Raw genomic sequence first — 22,329 nt, 5'->3', positions numbered from 1 at the left:
GTGCCTGCTCAAATCATCGAGCAGGCACCTAGGCTAAATGCGCGGGGGGGTCCCGTGACCCCCCCATGTCGGCGATCGCGGCAAACCGCAGGTCAATTCAGACCTGCGGTTTGCTGCGATTTCTGAAGTTTCTGGTCCCCGCAGTCCCTGACCGCAGGGATCAGAAACTTTATATGCCATAAAAAAAGTTTTATTTACCCCCCCCTGCACCCCCGAATGATTTTTATGGTGGCGGGAGGTGCAGGGGGAGGGGTGTGGGCGGTGCGGGAGGCGGGCGGTGCGGCAGGCGGGATCGCGATCCCCCGCCCGCCTCCCCTTGTATAATCGTTGGTGTCTAGTGGGGATACCAGGGTGCCAGCACATTGCTGGCACCCTGGTATAAACGGCTGACATCTGCGATGCGATGTCAGCCGTTTAACCCTTTCCATACAGCGGTCCGTACGGACCGCTGTATGGAAAAGGTTAACAGCGCAGGGAGCTCCCTCCCTCTCCCATCGGGGGGCTGCTGTGCCTTTGCAGCCCCCCGATGGGGAGGGAGAGAGCCCCCCGAGAGATCCCCTCCTTACCCTTCCCCGTCTGCGAAGTTCTGAGCAGTACTGAGCAGACGGGGAAGGTTCCCATGGCAACAGGACGCCTCTCAGGCGTCCTGCTGTCCATGGTGCTGAACAGATCTGTGCTGAATGGCATAGATCTGTTCAGTGTAAGTAAAATACAGTACAGAACAATATATATTGTACTGTACTGTATTATTCAGACATCAGACCCACTGGATCTTCAAGAACCAAGTGGGTCTGGGTCAAAAAAAAGTGAATAAAAGTGAAAAAAAAGTAAAAATCAAAAAACACATTTATCACTGATAAAAAATGAAAAAAATAAAATTCCCTACACATGTTTGGTATCGCCGCGTCCGTAACGACCTGATCTATAAAACGGTCATGTTACTTTACCCGAACGGTGAACACCATAAAAATAAAAAATAAAAAACTATGATGAAATTGAAATTTTGCCCACCTTACTTCCCAAAAAAGGTAATAAAAGTGATCAAAAAAGTCGCATGTACGCCAAAATTGTAACAATCAAACCGTCATCTCATCCCGCAAAAATCATACCCTACCCAAGATAATCGCCCAAAAACTGAAAAAACTATGGCTCTTAGACTATGGAAACACTAAAACATGATTTTTTTTGTTTCAAAAATGAAATCATTGTGTAAAACTTACATAAATAAAAAAAAAGTATACATATTAGGTATCGCCGCGTCCGTATCGCCCGGCTCTATAAAAATATCACATGATCTAACCCCTCAGATGACCACCGTAAAAAAATAAAAATAAAAACGGTGTTAAAAAAGCCATTTTTTGTCATCTTACGTCACAAAAAGTGTAATAGCAAGCAATCAAAAAGTCATATGCACCCCAAAATAGATGCCAATCAAACCGTCATCTCATCCCGCAAAAAATGAGACCCTACTTAAGATAATCGCCCAAAAACTGAAAAAACTATGGCTCTTAGACTATGGAGACACTAAAACATTTTTTTGGTTTTAAAAATGAAATCATTGTGTAAAACGTACATAAATAAAAAAAATTGTATACATATTAGGTATCTCCGCGTCCGTGACAACCTGCTCTATAAAATTACCACATGATCTAACCTGTCAGATGAATGTTGTAAATAACAAAAAAAAAACGGTGCCAAAAAAGCTATTTCTTGTTACCTTGCCGCACAAAAAGTGTAATATAGAGCAACCAAAAATCATATGTACCCTAAACTAGTACCAACAAAACTGCCACCCTATCCCGTAGTTTCTAAAATGGGGTCACTTTTTTGGAGTTTCTACTCTAGGGGTGCATCAGGGGGGCTTCAAATGGGACATGGTGTCAAAAAAACCAGTCCAGCAAAATATGCCTTCCAAAAACCATATGGTGTTCCTTTCCTTCTGCGCCCTGCCATGTGCCCGTACAGCTGTTTACGACCACATATGGGGTGTTTCTGTAAACTACAGAATTAGGGCCATAAATAATGAGTTTTGTTTGGCTGTTAACCCTTGCTTTGTAACTGGAAAAAAAATATTAAAATGGAAAATCTGCCAAAAAAGTGAAATTTTGAAATTGTATCTCTATTTTCCATTAAATCTTGTGCAACACCTAAAGGGTTAACAAAGTTTGTAAAATCAGTTTTGAATACCTTGAGGGGTGTAGTTTCTTAGATGGGGTCACTTTTATGGAGTTTATAATCTAGGGGTGCATCAGGGGGGCTTCAAATGGGACATGGTGCCAAAAAAACAGTCCAGCAAAATCAGCCCTCCAAAAACCAAACGGCGCACCTTTCACTCTACGCCCCGCTGTGTGCCCGTACAGTAGTTTACGGCCACATATGGGGTGTTTCTGTAAACAGCAGAGTCAGGGCAATAAAGATACAGTCTTGTTTGGCTGTTAACCCTTGCTTTGTTAGTGGAAAAAATGGGTTAAAATGGAAAATTAGGCAAAAAAATGAAATTCTCAAATTTCATCGCCATTTGCCAATAACTCTTGTGCAACACCTAAAGGGTTAACGACGTATGTAAAATCAGTTTTGAATACCTTGAGGGGTGTAGTTTCTTAGATGGGGTCACTTTTAGGGAGTTTCTCCTCTAGGGGTGCATCAGGGGGCTTCAAATGGGACATGGTGTAAATAAACCAGTCCATAAAAATCAGCCTTCCAAAAACCAAACGGCGCACCTTTCACTCTACGCCCCGCTGTGTGGCCGTACAGTAGTTTACGGCCACATATTGGGTGTTTCTGTAAATGGCAGAGTCAGGGCAATAAAGATACAGTCTTGTTTGGCTGTTAACCCTTGGTTTGTTAGTGGAAAAAATGGGTTAAAATGAAAAATTAGACAAAAAAATGAAATTCTCAAATTTCCTCCCTATTTGCCAATAACTCTTGTGCAACACCTAAAGGGTTAACAACGTATGCAAAATCAGTTTTGAATACCTTGAGGGGTGTAGTTTCTTAGATGGGGTCATTTTTGGGTGGTTTCTATAATGTAAGCCTCGCAAAGTGACTTGAGACCTGAACTGGTCCCTAGAAATTGAGTTTTTGTAAATTTCGGAAAAATTTCAAGATTTGCTTCTAAACTTCTAAGCCTTATAACATCCCCAAAAAATAAAATATCATTCCCAAAACAATTCAAACATGAAGTAGACATATGGGGAATGTAAAGTCATCACAATTTTTGGGGGTATTACTATGTATTACAGAAGTAGAGAAACTGAAACTTTGAAATTTGCTAATTTTTTTCAAATTTTTGTTAAATTAGGTATTTTTTGGTGCAAAAAAAATTTTTTTTTTGACTCCATTTTACCAGTGTCATGAAGTACAATATGTGACGAAAAAACAATCTCAGAACGGCCTGGATAAGTCAAACCGTTTTAAAGTTATCAGCACTTAAAGGGACTCTGGTCAGATTTTCAAAAAATGGCCTGGTCCTAAGGTGTAAAAAGGCTGTGTCCTTAAGGGGTTAAACATTCAACATATAATATGTAATAACAAACATAGAAATGAATAAATCTGACAATACAGACATGAACACATGAAAGTCCTATAGGAAACGTTTCCATCACACTTTGAACTCAATAAAAAAATTTGGCACCAATAAAAAAAAAAAAAAAAATCTCCCAAGAAAACATTAAAATCCCCAATGCGCATTATAAAAAAAATAAATGTTATTCTCCACCTTATTATTTCATACACCTTCAAATTTTCATTCCTTACTGTAGCATCATATACACATTAATCCACGAACAGCTCATAACCACACCTTATTCTTGGAGTACAGACTTCACACACAGCTCTGCTGAGCATCCACCAAATTCTTCCCTGCTACAACTTCATACAATCTCAAAGCCACAAACATTCACATTCCAATGAATGATTTACAGCTGCAATACTGTTCTCAGCTATCCCTGCAACTAACTATACAGACATCTAGCTTTCCTAGCAGAATTGAGAATGATCTGTATTAGACTGTTCTGCCATTACTTGCCAACATCTTCTGGTCTTCACACTGTAATCAATCAAAAGCTTATAACAAGACAGCATACTCTTATAATAACAAAACGTATTTTCTTAAATCAGAAGCATCTAATCATTTTATATGCCACGCCCTCCTAAACTTGATTGACAGGGCCAGGCAGAGTCCACGTCCTCCTGCCTGGCCCTGATTTCGGGTGAAATCTCATGCCTGCGTCGTGCCGTTTAGTATTTGGTGCAGACGAAGTGAAGAAAGGACGCTCACCAGCTGCCAACTTCCTTACTGCGCCGAATCCATCACAGTACACCCGGAAGAAGACACCAGCCAGCATCACTTTGCAGAGAGTGTCTTCTTCTGGGTATAGAAATTGAACTTTTTAAAGCCTTCTTCCCTTTATTTGGATCACAGAGCTGTAAAAATAGATTTTTGTCAACTCTCCATTATTTTCTGAGCAGTTTTTGGATTGGTACAGAAGGAGGGAATCACTATGTCTTGGGACCTGTGGAAAGAAGTGACCACCTTTTGGCAAGAAATTCTGGTCCAATTTAAATATCAACGTATCCTCTAATCTTTTCAGAAAAGGTTCCTGAATTGATAGACCCTACAATTCCCTAAACTGACGTTATCGCCACTAAGATTTATTTTTTTAATGGTAAGCAACCTGATGGAAATAATGGTTCAGTTAGACCGGACAGAACTACATTCAGGTTCCAGGGAGGGACTAGATTTTTTATTCTAGGTCTAATTCTATCCGCTGCTCTGAGAAACCTAGAAACCCAAGACACCTCTGTAAGACTTGTGTTGTAAAGGGCGCTTATTTAGATAACAATTCTAGACCACCTGAGTCATACAGAAAATTGAGATAAGTGATCAATTTAAAACTTAACATTTAATAATCTAATCATAGAAAATTGGCCCCAAGATAAATAGATAACAACATAGAAGATACAAAAAAGAAGCAATGCGGAAGGTCACCCCACAAATAGTTGTGGCGCTCGGTGACCAGAACACACTTAGATAACAAGAGGTGCTCGGCGGCACCAAAAAAGTAACCAGGTGGTCCTACTGCTCTGATGAGGTGCTCCTTGGTACAACGAATGCCTCACCGGTGTTGGATGATGCACGTACACCGTTGCTGGAGGCAGTTGTCAGACACAGGGTTAGGGATGCTAGGCTATCTGGTCCTAGTGATGCCCTAGGGCAGTGATGGTGAACCTTTTAGAGACCGAGTGCCCAAAACTGCAACCCAAAACTCACTTATTTATCGCGAAGTGCCAACATGGCCATTTACTCTGAATACTAATATAACATATCTTCCCTTCCATGTACTTTATCATGTATCTATAATAGCCTGCCTACATTCAGTGAGCTGTCTGTGCCATTCATAGCATACCCTGTGCTGATGAATGGCAGAAAAAGTCAAAGGCATAGTGTTACACCTTGGACTTCTTCCAGGGTGCGGGTGCCCACATAGAGGGCACTGAGTGCCGCCTCTGCCACCAGTGCCATAGGTTCGCCATCACTGCCCTAGGGGACCTACACTGGCCTAAGTGACCTGATCACAGATCCCCGTGACCAGGCACAGTCAGGAACCTAACCCTGGAATTAGTGCGCCCTATAAAGCCCTCTCCTGCCTAGTCCCTACACGCATGTTTCGCTACAAAGATGAGTGTAAAGCTCATCAGGGGAAACGAGGGAGCTTGGGCTATTTAACTGAGCCGGGTACACTGGCAAAGGTGTCAGCCGTGTCCCCTAAACAGAAACAAAGTGAAGTCTTTGTGTTCCAGTGTATGCCTTCATGGAAAATCGACATCGAGAAATATGTCCACGATCCTGATATGGATTCAAGTGGACAGACTAGCAGTAGAAAAGGAAGAGGACCCCTGATACTGGACCCCTCTCCTCCTACCAAAGTGCTGGCGCATGGACTGAGGTAGCGCTGAGAACCGCCACTTTTTGAAAAGCCAGCCTCAGAATGAGGCTTGGCTAGGACACTCCTACTTCACCTGATGGTGCGGGTCACGTCCGTGCATGCGCGGGGAAGTATATTGCATTGCGAGAAGGGGAGGTCGCTGGACGGACGCTCCTGAGTATGATAACGTCACTGCGTCCAATCTCGTCTATTCTCGCAAGATGATGCGACAGTTGCCAGGCGATCGGCAACTGTTACGGCTCGCCGATACGGCTCGCTCAGATCTTTTGGTACCCAAAGCGAAAACAATGGATGACCAAAAGAGCCGGCTGTTAGCCACTTTTGATGGTTGTGCCTAAAGGACATGGGAATAGAAAAGGTTGGGCGCCCAATCCGCGGAGGGGACTGGGACCGTACTCTACTCCAGGGTGAATCCCGCTGGATCTATACATTGTGTACGGTCTCACCCACGGGCCTGAATGAGCAGCTTAACTTCAGCTGCTTCATCTAGGTTGCCCATACCCGCATGCATACTTTAAATTCTTGCTTGCTTGTTTATTTGTATCATTATTATCTTATTAACATTTACATTAAATTATACTAGTTCTTTATTTCTTTCCCCTCCATCTGTCCAGGTTTGGAATCAGCTATTATTCGTTATGTTCCACCTTTTCAATCCCTCTCCCCTCGGGCAGGTGTCTCTGGATGGCCAGCATATTCATTTTACTTTGATTATCTTTTATGCCGATAATTCCTTTTACCTTATAAGGCGCAACTGCACATCAGTAGCTGTGCTTCCTGACAGGACCCAGGGATAGCGTCCCGATCGCCTGGCAACTGTCGTGTCATCTTGCGAGAATAGACGATATTGGACGCAGTGACGTTACCATACTCACGAGCGTCCATCCAGCGACCTCCTCTTTTCGCAATGCGATATACTTCCTCGCGCATGTGCGGATGTGACCCGCACCATCAGGTGAAGTAGGAGTGTCTTAGCCAAGCCTCATTCTGAGGCTGGCTTTTCAAAAGGTGGCGGTTCTCAGCGCTACCTCAGGCTTCATCAGTCCATGCGCCAGCACTTTGGTAGGAGGAGAGGGGTCCAGTATCAGGGGTCCTCTTCCTTTTCTACTGCTAGTCTGTCCACTTGAATCCATATCAGGATCGTGGACATACTTTGTTTCTGTTTAGGGGACACGGCTGACACCTTTGCCAGTGTACCCGGCTCAGTTAAATAGCCCAAGCTCCCTTGTTTCCCCTGATGAGCTTTACACTCATCTTTGTAGCGAAACATGCGTGTAGGGACTAGGCAGGAGAGGGCTTTATAGGGCACACTAATTCCAGGGTTAGGTTCCTAACTGTGCCTGGTCACGGGGATCCGTGTTCAGGTCACTTAGGCCAGTGTAGGTCCCCTAGGCCTAGGGCTTCACTAGGGCCAGATAGCCTAGCATCCCTAACCCTGTGTTTGACAACTGCCTCCAGCAACGGTGTACGTGCATCATCCAACACCGGTGAGGCATTCGTTGTACCAAGGAGCACCTCATCAGAGCGGTAGGACCACCTGGTTACTTTTTTGGTGCCGCCGAGCACCTCTTGTTATCTAAGTGTGTTCTGGTCACCGAGCGCCACAACTATTTGTGGGGTGACCTTCCGCATTGCTTCTTTTTTGTATCTTCTATGTTGTTATCTATTTATCTTGGGGCCAATTTTCTATGATTAGATTATTAAAAGTTAGGTTTTAAATTGATCACTTATCTCAATTTTCTAAAGGGCGCTTATTGCAGAAACCTGATCCCTTAGTGTATTAGGAGAAAGAGCCACATCCAAGCCATCTCATAAAAATTCCATGATTAAGGTTACGTCAGGGGAGACTTCATTAAACTTATCCCCACACCACGAGGCAAATTTCCTCCACATCTTAACGTAAATTCTAGAGCCATTAGACTTTCTGCTGGACAGTATTGCCTGTACTACTCTCTCTGACAAGTCCTTTTTTAATATTGTCTTTCTCAAAATCCAAGCTGATAATTTCAGGAATTTTATATTCGGATGAAGTACTGGGTCAACAGGTCTGTTTTCTGAGGGACGATGAGTGGATCCTCTTTGCTGAGGGTCTTCAGTAGACCAAAACTACTTTTTTTGGTCTAAAATGGTACAATTAATATCAGGTTGCAACCTTTGATTCTGAACTTCCAGAGGCCTCTGGTGATTAGTGGAATCAGAGGAAATGCAATCGCACGATAGTAGATCCTGTCGGGAGTTTGGTCAGAAGGAAGTTTTGCGGGGGGGGGGGGGGGGGGGGCAGACAAAAATTCTATGCGATAACCTACGTTTATAATATTTGTTATCCAAGGGTCTGTGCTATATATTCCCAGGTGTTGTAAAAGGAACTGAGCCTGTCCCCCACTGGAATGGTGTCATTGTTTAGAGGACGAGGAGGACTCTCCTCTATTGGGGTTAAAAAGGAAATTTTTCCCCTTACCCCCTTTGCCATAACTCCACTATCTTATTTGCCCTTGTCTTTCTTATTTTCTCTGTCACAAGGTTTTCCACGAAAAAACTACCTTTTTCTTAGAAATTTGTGATTTGGGAAACCTTTTTTGCGGTCTGTGACATTTTCTAATATTTTGTCAAGATCAGACCCAAACAGATATTGGCAATGAAAGGGAAGGGAGATCAGCTTATTTTTTGAAGCCATGTCACCTGACTATGCCTTCAACCATAGCACTCTGCGGGCTGAGCTGGAAAGGACCAACGTGCAACCAGAAAGTCTCACAGACTCTGCTGAGGCATCCACCAAAAAAATTGTAGCCATCTTTAATAGGGGCAAGCTTTCAAGTATTTTCTTGCTGGGTATTTTATTTATTAAATAGATCTCTAATTGTTTAAGTCGGACATTGAGGGTACGAGCTACACACGTTGATGTTACACCAGGTTTAAGAAAAGCTGAAGTTTCCTCCCAGGTCCTTTTTTAGCAGATTCTCAGCTTTCCTATCCATTGGATCTTTTAATTGCGCTGCGTCCCCAAAAGGTAACACTGTATGCCTATCTATTTTGGCAACTGGTGCCTCAACCCTGAGTATCGTGTCCCAATCAATACAATCCTTTATTAAGCTTGCTACATACTTTAAGGCAAACTCCACAGGTTGCAGATTTTGCTTTTTTTTTTGCACCCATTCTCGTGCAGAAAAAAACGCTTTGAAGGAGAGCAGACCGCGAATATGTGGCTTGCTCTTCATTCACTGGTATGGGACTTCAGAAAATAGCTGAGCATGCTCGGATATCCCTGGATGTCCCATAGTGGTGAATGGAGGGTGGCCGCGCATGTGCAACTGCTCTCCTTTCACTTCGTCTCTTCAGGGGTCCCATTCTTTAGGTAGGGTAAGGTCCCAGGAAGAATAATGCCCCCATTAGTGCACCCCAGTAAGAATAATGGCCCCATTAGTGCCCCCAAGAAGAATAATGCACCTGCTAATAATGCCCCCATTAGTGCCCCCCAGAAAGAATAATGCCCCCCTTGGTGCCCCCCAGAAAGAATAATGCCACCAGGAAGAATAATGCCCCATTAGTGTCCCCCAGGAAGAATAATGCCCCCCAGTATTGCCCCCTTCTTTGCTTCTACCCCAAAAAAAACAACACTCACTTCCTCACTTCTTCCATTTGTTCGTGCTACGGTGAACACTCACTGCTGACGGGAAGCTCAGGACAGGACCTGCGCTCCAGCATGATGACATCTCGCAGGTCCTGTCCTGAGCTACCAGTGAGCAGTGCGAGCAAATGGTGTTTTTTTTTATTATTATTAACTGGGGGGGGGGGGGGTAAAGCCTTCACTAATGAGCGCTCCGCAATGGCCTTGTAGGAAAATACAGGCCACTAAAATACCAGCCTTGCCGGCGAGATAGCGGCTAGGTGGCAACCCTACCTATGTGACACTGATGGCATATCCTAGCAATATACCATCAATGTCCCAGATGTTATTACCTCTTTATGCCAATGTAAGGGATAGGGATCCCCAGCTATATACCCCTGTCTGTTAACCAGATGCGATAATCCATCCCTCAAAGTTTACATTCTAGAGAGGGGCCTAACGGGCGGAGCTTGACACAAGGAATTGCTCTTTTGCTGCTCTTTGTCTCCCCATGTCTTGACCTGTCCCTTCACACCCTAAACCAGGCATAAGACAGTGGAGGGGATTTCTCTAAACTAGTGCAAAGGAAAAGTGGCTTTGTTGCCTATAGCAACCGTAGGCCTGTTTTCCTTTACACCAATTTTAATAAATCTACCTCAGTGGGGTAAAAAGGATAGCTGTCTTTGTGACCCATGGCAACCAATCGCAGCACAGCTTTCGTTTTTCAAGAGCACTAAAATAGATTAAACCTGCGCTGTGATTGGCAGCTGTGGCCAAGGAAGGTAATCCTTCTTTCAAAGGGTGTGATATACAATGCCCTGCACCGTGTGTCCCTTTAAGACGCTGACGACAACTAGTAAGTGGAGATTTCTGTGTCAGTACGACTAGTTCTCATATAGTTATGCTGGCCATGTTCTGACAAACCAGGAACAGCCCAGGATTACAGCAATAATAAAAGGGCAGGAGGTCCAGAAGGTCACCACTGACAGTGACCACCGGGTTTATGCTATGGCCAAAAATATTGATCACAATGGGGCAGATTTAATATTGAAAATGTGTCACGTTTTACACAATTTTCTAAGCATTTGGCCCCTCATCCAACAAAGAGGAGCGGCTTGATGGGTGTGGCCTAAATGCCGCTCCGTGCGACAAAAACGTACCAGAGTGTGTATACTGTATATTATCTTTATCTGCTGTCTCATTATCAATCTATCTATAAATTATCTATCTATCCAATATCTATTTATCTATGAATGATCTATCAATCTAATATCCATCTATCAATTTTTCTATTGTCTTTCTTTCTATCTCATATATTTCTCTCTCATCTATCTCTGACCAATCTATCTTTATGTATATATGACTATACATTACTTTTACCTATCATATCAATCCATTACTTATCCCCACAAATAGGTTTATAGACCTGGTAACCATTCATTCTCTTATGTACATCAATAGAAATGAGGAAGCTGTAATCAGCAGTGCATACACAATATAAATGATTTCTGCTGTACTGAGGGGATTCAGGGAGGAACGATCGCCACCTGTAGGACATTATTGAATGACTGCAAAAGGTATTGTCAGAAGTGGGATTCGAACCCACGCCTCCAGAGGAGACTGCGACCTGAACGCAGCGCCTTAGACCGCTCGGCCATCCTGACTGTGAGAGAGTTGGTGACGGAGGAGCTTTCAAGAGGGAGGCCGCCCCGTCCGTGGTTCTGTTCTCTGCCTGCTGGTCCATAGTTATATGTCCAGATCCATCTGTATGGGAAGATTCACCTTCGAATCCGCGGTGCAGGCATCGCCCAGGACACCACTGACGACCGTCGAGCACCTCTTGTTATCTAAGTGTGTTCTGGTCACCGAGCGCCACAACTATTTGTGGGGTGACCTTTCGCATTGCTTCTTTTTTGTATCTTCTATGTTGTTATCTATTTATCTTGGGGCCAATTTTCTATGATTAGATTATTAAAAGTTACGTTTTAAATTGATCACTTATCTCAATTTTCTAAAGAGCGCTTATTGCAGAAACCTGATCCTTTAGTGTATTAGGAGAAAGAGCCACATCCAAGCCATCTCATAAAAATTCCATGATTAAGGTTACGTCAGGGGAGACTTCATTAAACTTATCCCCACACCACGAGGCAAATTTCCTCCACATCTTAACGTAAATTCTAGAGCCATTAGACTTTCTGCTGGACAGTATTGCCTGTACTACTCTCTCTGACAAGTCCTTTTTTAATATTGTCTTTCTCAAAATCCAAGCTGATAATTTCAGGAATTTTATATTCGGATGAAGTACTGGGTCAACAGGTCTGTTTTCTGAGGGACGATGAGTGGATCCTCTTTGCTGAGGGTCTTCAGTAGACCAAAACTACTTTTTTTGGTCTAAAATGGTACAATTAATATCAGGTTGCAACCTTTGATTCTGAACTTCCAGAGGCCTCTGGTGATTAGTGGAATCAGAGGAAATGCAATCGCACGATAGTAGATCCTGTCGGGAGTTTGGTCAGAAGGAATTTTTGCGGGGGGGGGGGGGGGCAGACAAAAATTCTATGCGATAACCTACGTTTATAATATTTGTCATCCAAGGGTCTGTGCTATATATTCCCAGGTGTTGTAAAAGTAACTGAGCCGGTCCCCCACTGGAATGGTGTCATTGTTTAGAGGATGAGGAGGACTCTCCTCTATTGGGGTTAAAAAGGACATTTTTCCCCTTACCCCTTTGCCATAACTCCACTATCTTATTTGCCCTTGTCTTTCTTATTTTCTCTGTCACAAGGTTTTTCACGAAAAAACTACCTTTTTCTTTGAAATTTGTGATTTGGGAAACCTTTTTCGCGGTCTGTGGCATTTTCTAATATTTTGTCAAGATCAGACCCAAACAGATATTGGCAATGAAAGGGAAGGGAGATCAGCTTATTTTTTGAAGCCATGTCACCTGACTATGCCTTCAACCATAGCACTCTGCGGGCTGAGCTGGAAAGAACCAACGTGCAACCAGAAAGTCTCACAGACTCTGCTGAGGCATCCACCAAAAAAATTGTAGCCATCTTTAATAGGGGCAAGCTTTCAAGTATTTTCTTGCTGGGTATTTTATTTATTAAATGGATCTCTAATTGTTTAAGTCGGACATTGAGGGTACGAGCTACACACGTTGATGTTACACCAGGTTTAAGAAAAGCTGAAGTTTCCTCCCAGGTCCTTTTTTAGCAGATTCTCAGCTTTCCTATCCATTGGATCTTTTAATTGCGCTGCGTCTTCAAAAGGTAACACTGTATGCCTATCTATTTTGGCAACTGGTGCCTCAACCCTGAGTATCGTGTCCCAATCAATACAATCCTTTATTAAGCTTGCTACATACTTTAAGGCAAACTCCACAGGTTGCAGATTTTGCATTTTTTTTTGCACCCATTCTCGTGCAGAAAAAAACGCTTTGAAGGAGAGCAGACCGCGCATATGTGGCTTGCGCTTCATTCACTGGTATGGGACTTCAGAAAATAGCTGAGCATGCTCGGATATCCCTGGATGTCCCATAGTGGTGAATGGAGGGTGGCCGCGCATGTGCAACTGCTCTCCTTTCACTTCGTCTCTTCAGGGGTCCCATTCTTTAGGTAGGGGAAGGTCCCAGAAGTCCCTACAATGTCACCTATGGGTAGGGTTGCCATCTTTCCATCAAAAAATACCGGCCACGTTATGCTGGTTGTGGGGGTGTGGGTTAACACAGGGTGTTAAGTCGCTGTCATACTGTGGCTCACAATAGTATTAATGCCCCCATTGGTGCCGCCCAGAATTAATAATGCCCCCATTAGTGCCCCCCAGCATTAATAATGCCGCCATTAGTGCCCCCAGTAATAGTACTGCCCCCATTAGTGCCCCCAGAATGAATACTGTCCCCATTAGTGCCCCCCAGTAAGAGTAATGGCTCCATTAGTGCCCCCCAGTAAAAATAATGGCCCCATTAGTGCTCCCTAGTAAAAATAATGCCCCCATTAGTGCTCCTCAGAAAGAATAATGCCCCCATTAGTGCACCCCAGTAAGAATAATGCCCCCAGGAAGAATAATGCCCCCATTAGTGCCCCCCAAGAAGAATAATGCCCCTGCTAATAATGCCCCATTAGTGCCCCCCAGAAAGAATAATGCCCCCATTGGTGCCCCCCAGAAAGGATAATGCCACCCATTAGTGCCCCCCTATGAATAATGCCCCATTAGTGCCCCCCAGGAAGAATAATGCCCCATTAGTGCCCCTCAGAAAGAATAATGCCCCCATTAGTGCACCCCAGTAAGAATAATGCCCCCCATTTTTGCCCCCAGGAAGAATAATGCCCCCATTAGTGCACCCCAGTAAGAATAATGCCCCCCATGTGTGCCCCCAGGAAGAATAATGCCCCCATTAGTGCCCCCCAATAAGAATAATGCCCCTGCTAATAATGCCCCATTAGTGCCCCCCAGAAAGAATAATGCCACCCATTAGTGCCCCCCTATGAATAATGCCCCCAGGAAGAATAATGCCCCATTAGTGTCCCCCAGGAAGAATAATGCCCCATTAGTGCCCCTCAGAAAGAATAATGCCCCCATTAGTGCACCCCAGTAAGAATAATACCCCCATTTGTGCCCCCATGAAGAATAATGCCCCCATTAGTGCACCCCAGTAAGAATAATGCCCCCCATTTGTGCCCCCAGGAAGAATAGTTCCCCCCAGGAAGAATAATGCCCCATTAGTGCCCCTCAGAAAGAATAATGCCCCCATTAGTGCACCCCAGTAAGAATAATGCCCCCCATTTGTGCCCCCAGGAAGAATAATGCCCCCATTAGTGCACCCCAGTAAGAATAATGCCCCCATTTGTGCCCCCAGGAAGAATAATGCCCCCATTAGTGCACCCCAGTAAGAATAATGCCCCCCATTTGTGCCCCCAGGAAGAATAGTGCCCCCCATTAGTATCCCCCAGGAAGAATAATGCCCCATTAGTGCCCCTCAGAAAGATTAATGCCCCCATTAGTGCACCCCAGTAAGAATTGTGCCCCCAGGAAGAATAATGCCCCCATTTGTGCCCCCAGGAAGAATAATGCCCCCATTAGTGCACCCCAGTAAGAATAATGCCCCCCATTTGTGCCCCCAGGAAGAATAGTGCCCCCCATTAGTATCCCCCAGGAAGAATAATGCCCCATTAGTGCCCCTCAGAAAGAATAATGCCCCCATTAGTGCACCCCAGTAAGAATTGTGCCCCCAGGAAGAATAATGCCCCCATTAGTGCACCCCAGTAAGAATAATGCCCCCCATTTGTGCCCCCAGGAAGAATAGTGCCCCCCATTAGTGCCCCCAAGAAGAATAATGCCCCTGCTAATAATGCCCCCATTAGTGCCCCTCAGAAAGAATAATGCCCCCATTGGTGCCCCCCCAGAAAGGATAATGCCACCCATTAGTGCCCCCCTATGAATAATGCCCCCAGGAAGAATAATGCCCCTTTAGAATAATGCCCCCCATTTGTGCCCCCAGGAAGAATAATGCCCCCATTAGTGCACCCAGTAAGAATAATGCCCCCCATTTGTGCCCCAGGAAGAATAGTGCCCCCCATTAGTGTCCCACAGGAAGAATAATGCCCCATTAGTGCCCCTCAGAAAGAATAATGCCCCCATTAGTGCACCCCAGTAAGAATAATGCCCCCCATTTGTGCCCCCAGGAAGAATAATGCCCCCATTAGTGCACCCCAGTAAGAATAATGCCCCCCATTTGTGCCCCCAGGAAGAATAGTGCCCCCCATTAGTGCCCCCAAGAAGAATAATGCCCCTGCTAATAATGCCCCCCATTAGTGCCCCCCAGAAAGGATAATGCCACCCATTAGTGCCCCCCTATGAATAATGCCCCCAGGAAGAATAATGCCCCTTTAGTGTCCCCCAGGAAGAATAATGCCCCATTAGTGCCCCCAGGACGAATAATGTCCCATTAGTGCACCCCAGTAAGAATAATGCCCCCCATGTGTGCCCCCAGGAAGAATAATGCCCCCATTAGTGCCCCCCAAGAAGAAGAATGCCCCTGCTAATAATGCCCCATTAGTGCCCCCCAGAAAGAATAATGCCCCCATTGGTGCCCCCCAGAAAGGATAATGCCACCCATTAGAGCCCCCCTATGAATAATGCCCCCAGGAAGAATAATGCCCCAGTAGTGTCCCCCAGGAAGAATAATGCCCCATTAGTGCCCCTCAGAAAGAATAATGCCCCCATTAGTGCACCCCAGTAAGAATAATGCCCCCCATTTGTGCCCCCAGGAAGAATAATGCCCCCATTAGTGCACCCCAGTAAGAATAATGTCCCCCATTTGTGCCCCCAGGAAGAATAGTGCCCCCCATTAGTGCCCCCAAGAAGAATAATGCCCCTGCTAATAATGCCCCCATTAGTGCCCCCCAGAAAGAATAATGCCCCCATTGGTGCCCCCCAGAAAGGATAATGCCACCCATTGGTGCCCCCCTATGAATAATGCCCCCAGGAAGAATAATGTCCCATTAGTGTCCCCCAGGAAGAATAATGCCCCCCAGTATTGCCCCCTTCTTTGCTTCTACCCAAAAAAAAAACCACTCACTTCCTCACTTCTTCCATTTGTTCGTGCTACGGTGAACACTCACTGCTGACTGGAAGCTCAGGACAGGACCTGCGCTCCAGCATGATGACATCTCGCAGGTCCTGTCCTGAGCTTCTTACTTTATAGAGAGGGGCCTAACGAGCGGAGCTTGACACAAGGAATTGCTCTTTTGCTGCTCTTTGTCTCCCCATGTCTTGACCTGTCCCTTCACACCCTAAACCAGGCATAAGACAGTGGAGGAGATTTCTCTAAACTAGTGCAAAGGAAAAGTGGCTTTGTTGCCTATAGCAACTGTAGGCCTCCTGTTTTTATTTACACCAGTTTTAATAAATCTACCTCAGTGGGGTAAAAAGGATAGCTGTCTTTGTGACCCATGGCAACCAATCACAGCACAGCTTTCGTTTTTCAAGAGCACTAAAATAGATTAAACCTGCGCTGTGATTGGCAGCTGTGGCCAAGGAAGGTAATCTTTCTTTCAAAGGGTGTGATATACAATGCCCTCCACCGTGTGTCCCTTTAACCACCTCCCGACCGCCTAAGCCACGGATGCGTCCGGAAGGTGGTTGATTCATTCCTCCTGGACGCATCCGTGCGTCATCTCGCGCGCGCGCTCACAGGAACGGAAGGTAAGAGAGTGGATCTCCAGCCTGCCAGCGGCAATCGTTCGCTGGCAGGCTGGAGATGTGTTTTTTTTTAACCCCTAACAGGTATATTAGACGCTGTTATGATAACAGCGTCTAGTATACCTGCTACCTGGTCCTCTGGTGGTCCCTTTTGTTTGGATCGACCACCAGAGCACACAGGTAGCTCAGTAAAGTAGCACCAAACACCACTACACTACACCCCCCCCCCGTCACTTATTAACCCCTTATTCACCCCTGATCACCCCTGATCACCCCAGATCACCCCATATAGACTCCCTGATCACCCCCCTGTCATTGATCACCCCCCTGTCATTGATAACCCCCTGTAAGGCTCCATTCAGAGGTCCGTATGAATTTTACGGATCCACTGATAGATGGATCGGATCCGCAAAACGCATCCGGACGTCTGAATGGAGCCTTACAGGGGAGTGATCAATGACGGAGGTGATCACCCCATATAGACTCCCTGATCACCCCCCTGTCATTGATCACCCCCCTGTAAGGCTGCATTCAGATGTCCGTATGATTTTTACGGATCCACTGATACATGGATCGGATCCGCAAAACACATACGGACATCTGAATGGAGCCTTACAGGGGGGTGATCACCCCATATAGACTCCCTGATCACCCCCCTGTCATTGATCACCCCACTGTAAGGCTGCATTCAGATGTCCGTATGATTTTTACGGATCCACTGATACATGGATCGGATCCGCAAAACACATACGGACATCTGAATGGAGCCTTATAGGGGGGTGATCAATGACAGGGGGGTGATCACCCCATATAGACTCCCTGATCACCCCCCTGTCATTGATCACCCCACTGTCATTGATCACCCCCCTGTAAGGCTCCATTCAGACATTTTTTTGGCCCAAGTTAGCGGAAATATTTATTTTTATTCTTACAAAGTCTCATATTCCACTAACTTGTGTCAAAAAATAAAATCTCACATGAACTCACCATACCCCTCACGGAATCCAAATGCGTAAAATTTTTAGACATTTATATTCCAGACTTCTTCTCACGCTTTAGGGCCCCTAGAATGCCATGGCAGTATAAATACCCCACATGTGACCCCATTTCGGAAAGAAGACACCCCAAAGTATTCCGTGAGGGGCATATTGAGTCCATGAAAGATTGAAATTTTTGTCCCAAGTTAGCGGAAAAGGAGACTTTGTGAGAAAAAAAAAAATAATCAATTTCCGCTAACTTGTGCCAAAAAAAGAAAATTTCTAGGAACGCGCCATGCCCCTCATTGAATAACTTGGGGTGTCTTCTTTCCAAAATGGGGTCACATGTGGGGTATTTATACTGCCCTGGCATTCTAGGGGCCCTAAAGTGTGAGAAGAAGTCTGGGATCCAAATGTCTAAAAATGCCCTCATAAAAGGAATGTGGGCCCCTTTGCGCATCTAGGCTGCAAAAAAGTGTCACACATCTGGTATCGCCGTATTCAGGAGAAGTTGGGCAATGTGTTTTGGGGTGTCATTTTACATATACCCATGCTGGGTGAGATAAATATCTTGGTCAAATGCCAACTTTGTATAAAAAAATGGGAAAAGTTGTCTTTTGCCGAGATATTTCTCTCACCCAGCATGAGTATATGTAAAAAGACACCCCAAAACACATTGCCCAACTTCTCCTGAATACGGCGATACCACATGTGTGACACTTTTTTGCAGCCTAGGTGGGCAAAGGGGCCCACATTCCAAAGAGCACCTTTCGGATTTCACAGGTCATTTACCTACTTACCACACATTAGGGCCCCTAGAATGCCAGGGCAGTATAACTACCCCACAAGTGACCCCATTTTGGAAAGAAGACACCCCAAGGTATTCCGTGAGGGGCATGGTGAGTTCCTAGAATTTTTTACTTTTTGTCACAAGTTAGCGGAAAATGATGATTTTTTTTTTTCCTTACAAAGTCTCATATTCCACTAACTTGTGACAAAAAATAAAAACTTCCATGAACTCACTATGCCCATCACGAAATACCTTGGGGTGTCTTCTTTCCAAAATGGGGTCACTTGTGGGGTAGTTATACTGCCCTGGCATTTTAGGGGCCGAATGCGTGAGAAGTGGTTTGAAATCAAAATCTGTAAAAAATGGCCGGTGAAATCCGAAAGGTGCTCTTTGGAATGTGGGCCCCTTTGCCCACCTAGGCTGCAAAAAAGTGTCACACATCTGGTATCCCCGTACTCAGGAGAAGTTGGGCAATGTGTTTTGGGGTGTCTTTTTACATATACCCATGCTGGGTGAGAGAAATATCTTGGCAAAAGACAACTTTGTATAAACGAATTGGAAAAGTTGTCTTTTGCCAAGATATTTCTCTCACCCAGCATGGGTATATGTAAAATGACACCCCAAAACACATTCCCCAACTTCTCCTGAGTACGGCGATACCACATGTGTGGCACTTTTTTGCAGCCTAGGTGGGCAAAGGGGCCCACATTCCAAAGAGCACCTTTCGGATTTCACCAGTCATTTTTTACACATTTTGATTTCAAACTCCTTACCACACATTTGGGCCCCTAGAATGCCAGGGCAGTATAACTACCCCACAAGTGACCCCATTTTGGAAAGAAGAAACCCCAAGGTATTCGCTGATGGGCATAGTGAGTTCATAGAAGTTTTTATTTTTTGTCACAAGTTAGTGGAATATGAGACTTTGTAAGAAAAAAAAAATCAAAAAAAAAAATCATCATTTTCCACTAACTTGTGACAAAAAATAAAAAGTTCTATGAACTCACTATGCCCATCAGCGAATACCTTAGGGTGTCTACTTTCCGAAATGGGGTCATTTGTGGGGTGTTTGTACTGTCTGGCCATTGTAGAACCTCAGGAAACATGACAGGTGCTCAGAAAGTCAGAGCTGCTTCAAAAAGCGGAAATTCACATTTTTGTACCATAGTTTGTAAACGCTATAACTTTTACCCAAACATTTTTTTTTTATCAAAGACATGTAGAACAATAAATTTAGAGAAAAATTTATATATGGATCTCGTTTTTTTTTGCAAAATTTTACAACTGAAAGTGAAAAATGTCATTTTTTTGCAAAAAAATCGTTAAATTTCGATTAATAACAAAAAAAGTTAAAGTGTCAGCAGCAATGAAATACCACCAAATGAAAGCTCTATTAGTGAGAAGAAAAGGAGGTAAAATTCATTTGGGTGGTAAGTTGCATGACCGAGCAATAAACGGTGAAAGTAGTGTAGGTCAGAAGTGTAAAAAGTGGTCTGGTCATTAAGGGTGTTTAAGCTAGGGGGGCTGAGGTGGTTAAGAAGCTGACGACAACTAGTAAGGCCTCATGCACACGACCGTTGTGTGCATCCGTGGCCGTTGTGCCGTTTTCCGTTTTTTTTCGCGGACCCATTGACTTTCAATGGGTCCGTGGAAAAATCGGAAAATGCACCGTTTTGCAGCCGCATCCGTGATCTGTGTTTCCTGTCCGTCAAAAAAATAGGACCTGTCCTATTTTTTTGACGGACAACGGTTCACGGACCCATTCAAGTCAATGGGTCTGTGAAAGAACACGGATGCACACAAGATTGGCATCCGCGTCCGTGATCCGTGGCCGTAGGTTACTTTCATACAGACGGATCCGAAGATCCGTCTGCACTGGCCACCAATGATATTAATACAATAGAGGGGGGGCCGGGGGGGGGCGCACACTGGCCACCAATGATAATACAATAGAGGGAGGGAGGGGGGGCCGGGGGAGGCCGCACACTGTGCCACCAATGAAAATAATACGAGGGAGGGGGGCGGGGCGCACACTGTGCCACCAATGAAAATAATACAATAGAGGGGGGGGGGAGCCCGCACTGGCCACCGTTTTGCGGACCGTGAAAAAATACGGTCGTGTGCATGAGGCCTAAGTGGTGATTTCTGTGTCAGTACGACTAGTTCTCATATAGTTATGCTGGCCATGTTCTGACAAACCAGGAACAGCCCAGGATTACAGCAATAATAAAAGGGCAGGAGGTCCAGAAGGTCACCACTGACAGTGACCACCGGGTTTATGCTATGGCCAAAAATATTGATCACAATGGGGCAGATTTAATATTGAAAATGTGTCACGTTTTACACAATTTTCTAAGCATTTGGCCCCTCATCCAACAAAGAGGAGCGGCTTGATGGGTGTGGCCTAAATGCCGCTCCGTGCGACAAAAACGTACCAGAGTGTGTATACTGTATATTATCTTTATCTGCTGTCTCATTATCAATCTATCTATAAATTATCTATCCAATATCTATTTATCTATGAATGATCTATCAATCTAATATCCATCTATCAATTTTTCTATTGTCTTTCTTTCTATCTCATATATTTCTCTCTCATCTATCTCTGACCAATCTATCTTTATGTATATATGACTATACATTACTTTTACCTATCATATCAATCCATTACTTATCCCCACAAATAGGTTTATAGACCTGGTATCCATTCATTCTCTTATGTACATCAATAGAAATGAGGAAGCTGTAATCAGCAGTGCATACACAATATAAATGATTTCTGCTGTACTGAGGGGATTCAGGGAGGAACGATCGCCACCTGTAGGACATTATTGAATGACTGCAAAAGGTATTGTCAGAAGTGGGATTCGAACCCACGCCTCCAGAGGAGACTGCGACCTGAACGCAGCGCCTTAGACCGCTCGGCCATCCTGACTGTGAGAGAGTTGGTGACGGAGGAGCTTTCAAGAGGGAGGCCGCCCCGTCCGCGGTTCTGTTCTCTGCCTGCTGGTCCATAGTTATACGTCCAGATCCATCTGTATGGGAAGATTCACCTCCGAATCCGCGGTGCAGGCATCGCCCAGGACACCACTGCACGTGCACCACTGACGATAGATCTATTGCTGCTTCTCCTCACTAGATCCCATCAGCCCCAGTGGCCTAATGGATAAGGCACTGGCCTCCTAAGCCAGGGATTGTGGGTTCGAGTCCCATCTGGGGTGCATCACATTTTTAGTTTTTTTTAAATTATTATTTTAAGTGTTTTATGCAAATAAACATGTCTATGTTATTTTCTGCAATAATCCATCATGGTCATTAGGTAAAGTAATATGAATAATGGGTTAACAATGGGGCTGCTGCTCCCTAGTGGTAGAAAGGTAAACTGCATGTGATAAATAACAGCAAAGCCAAAGGAGGTATGTTGTCAGTGTGGTGTCCTCTTTTTTTCTGGATAGTTGAGCTGAGGATAGGTATTTGCAGACTAACACATCATTTCTTAAGCTCTGTACAGCACCCTAAAAGTTGGGATGGTTACCTAACACGGGGTATCTATGAGTAGCTGGCCTACCCTGTTGTCTGGCATACTCTGCTATGGTATGGAGGTATCTGTAGTTGGCACTGTCTAGGGCCTACCTCCAAAATTTTTATAAGCCCAAGGAGGGACAAAAGCAGCAATGCGTTAAGTGCCAAATTTATTTCACTAAATCACGTCTCTTACTCCACCAAATGACAATCTATGCACCCCCAGTCCCGCAAGTCCCCTTAGTGCCCCCACAAAGTAGTGCTGTTTGCTTAGTGCCACTTTAC

At 44.7% G+C, this 22,329-nt stretch overlaps 3 non-coding genes across 3 annotated transcripts; 1 reads left to right on the top strand and 2 right to left on the bottom strand.

Annotated features, from left to right (window-relative positions):
* Positions 1-11,133: 11,133 nt before the first annotated feature.
* On the bottom strand, positions 11,134-11,216 carry TRNAL-CAG. Its single transcript has one exon. It is a non-coding gene; the product is annotated as a tRNA-Leu (tRNA).
* Positions 11,217-21,374: 10,158 nt separating this feature from the next.
* TRNAL-CAG lies at positions 21,375-21,457 on the bottom strand. Its single transcript has one exon. It is a non-coding gene; the product is annotated as a tRNA-Leu (tRNA).
* A 213-nt stretch (positions 21,458-21,670) lies between these two features.
* TRNAR-CCU lies at positions 21,671-21,743 on the top strand. Its single transcript has one exon. It is a non-coding gene; the product is annotated as a tRNA-Arg (tRNA).
* Positions 21,744-22,329: the final 586 nt, after the last annotated feature.

The sequence above is a fragment of the Bufo bufo genome, chromosome 1, assembly GCF_905171765.1.
Source record: "Bufo bufo chromosome 1, aBufBuf1.1, whole genome shotgun sequence".
NCBI lineage: Eukaryota > Metazoa > Chordata > Amphibia > Anura > Bufonidae > Bufo > Bufo bufo.
Note: the sequence above shows the minus strand (reverse complement) of the source record. Positions and strands in the feature narration are given on the sequence as shown.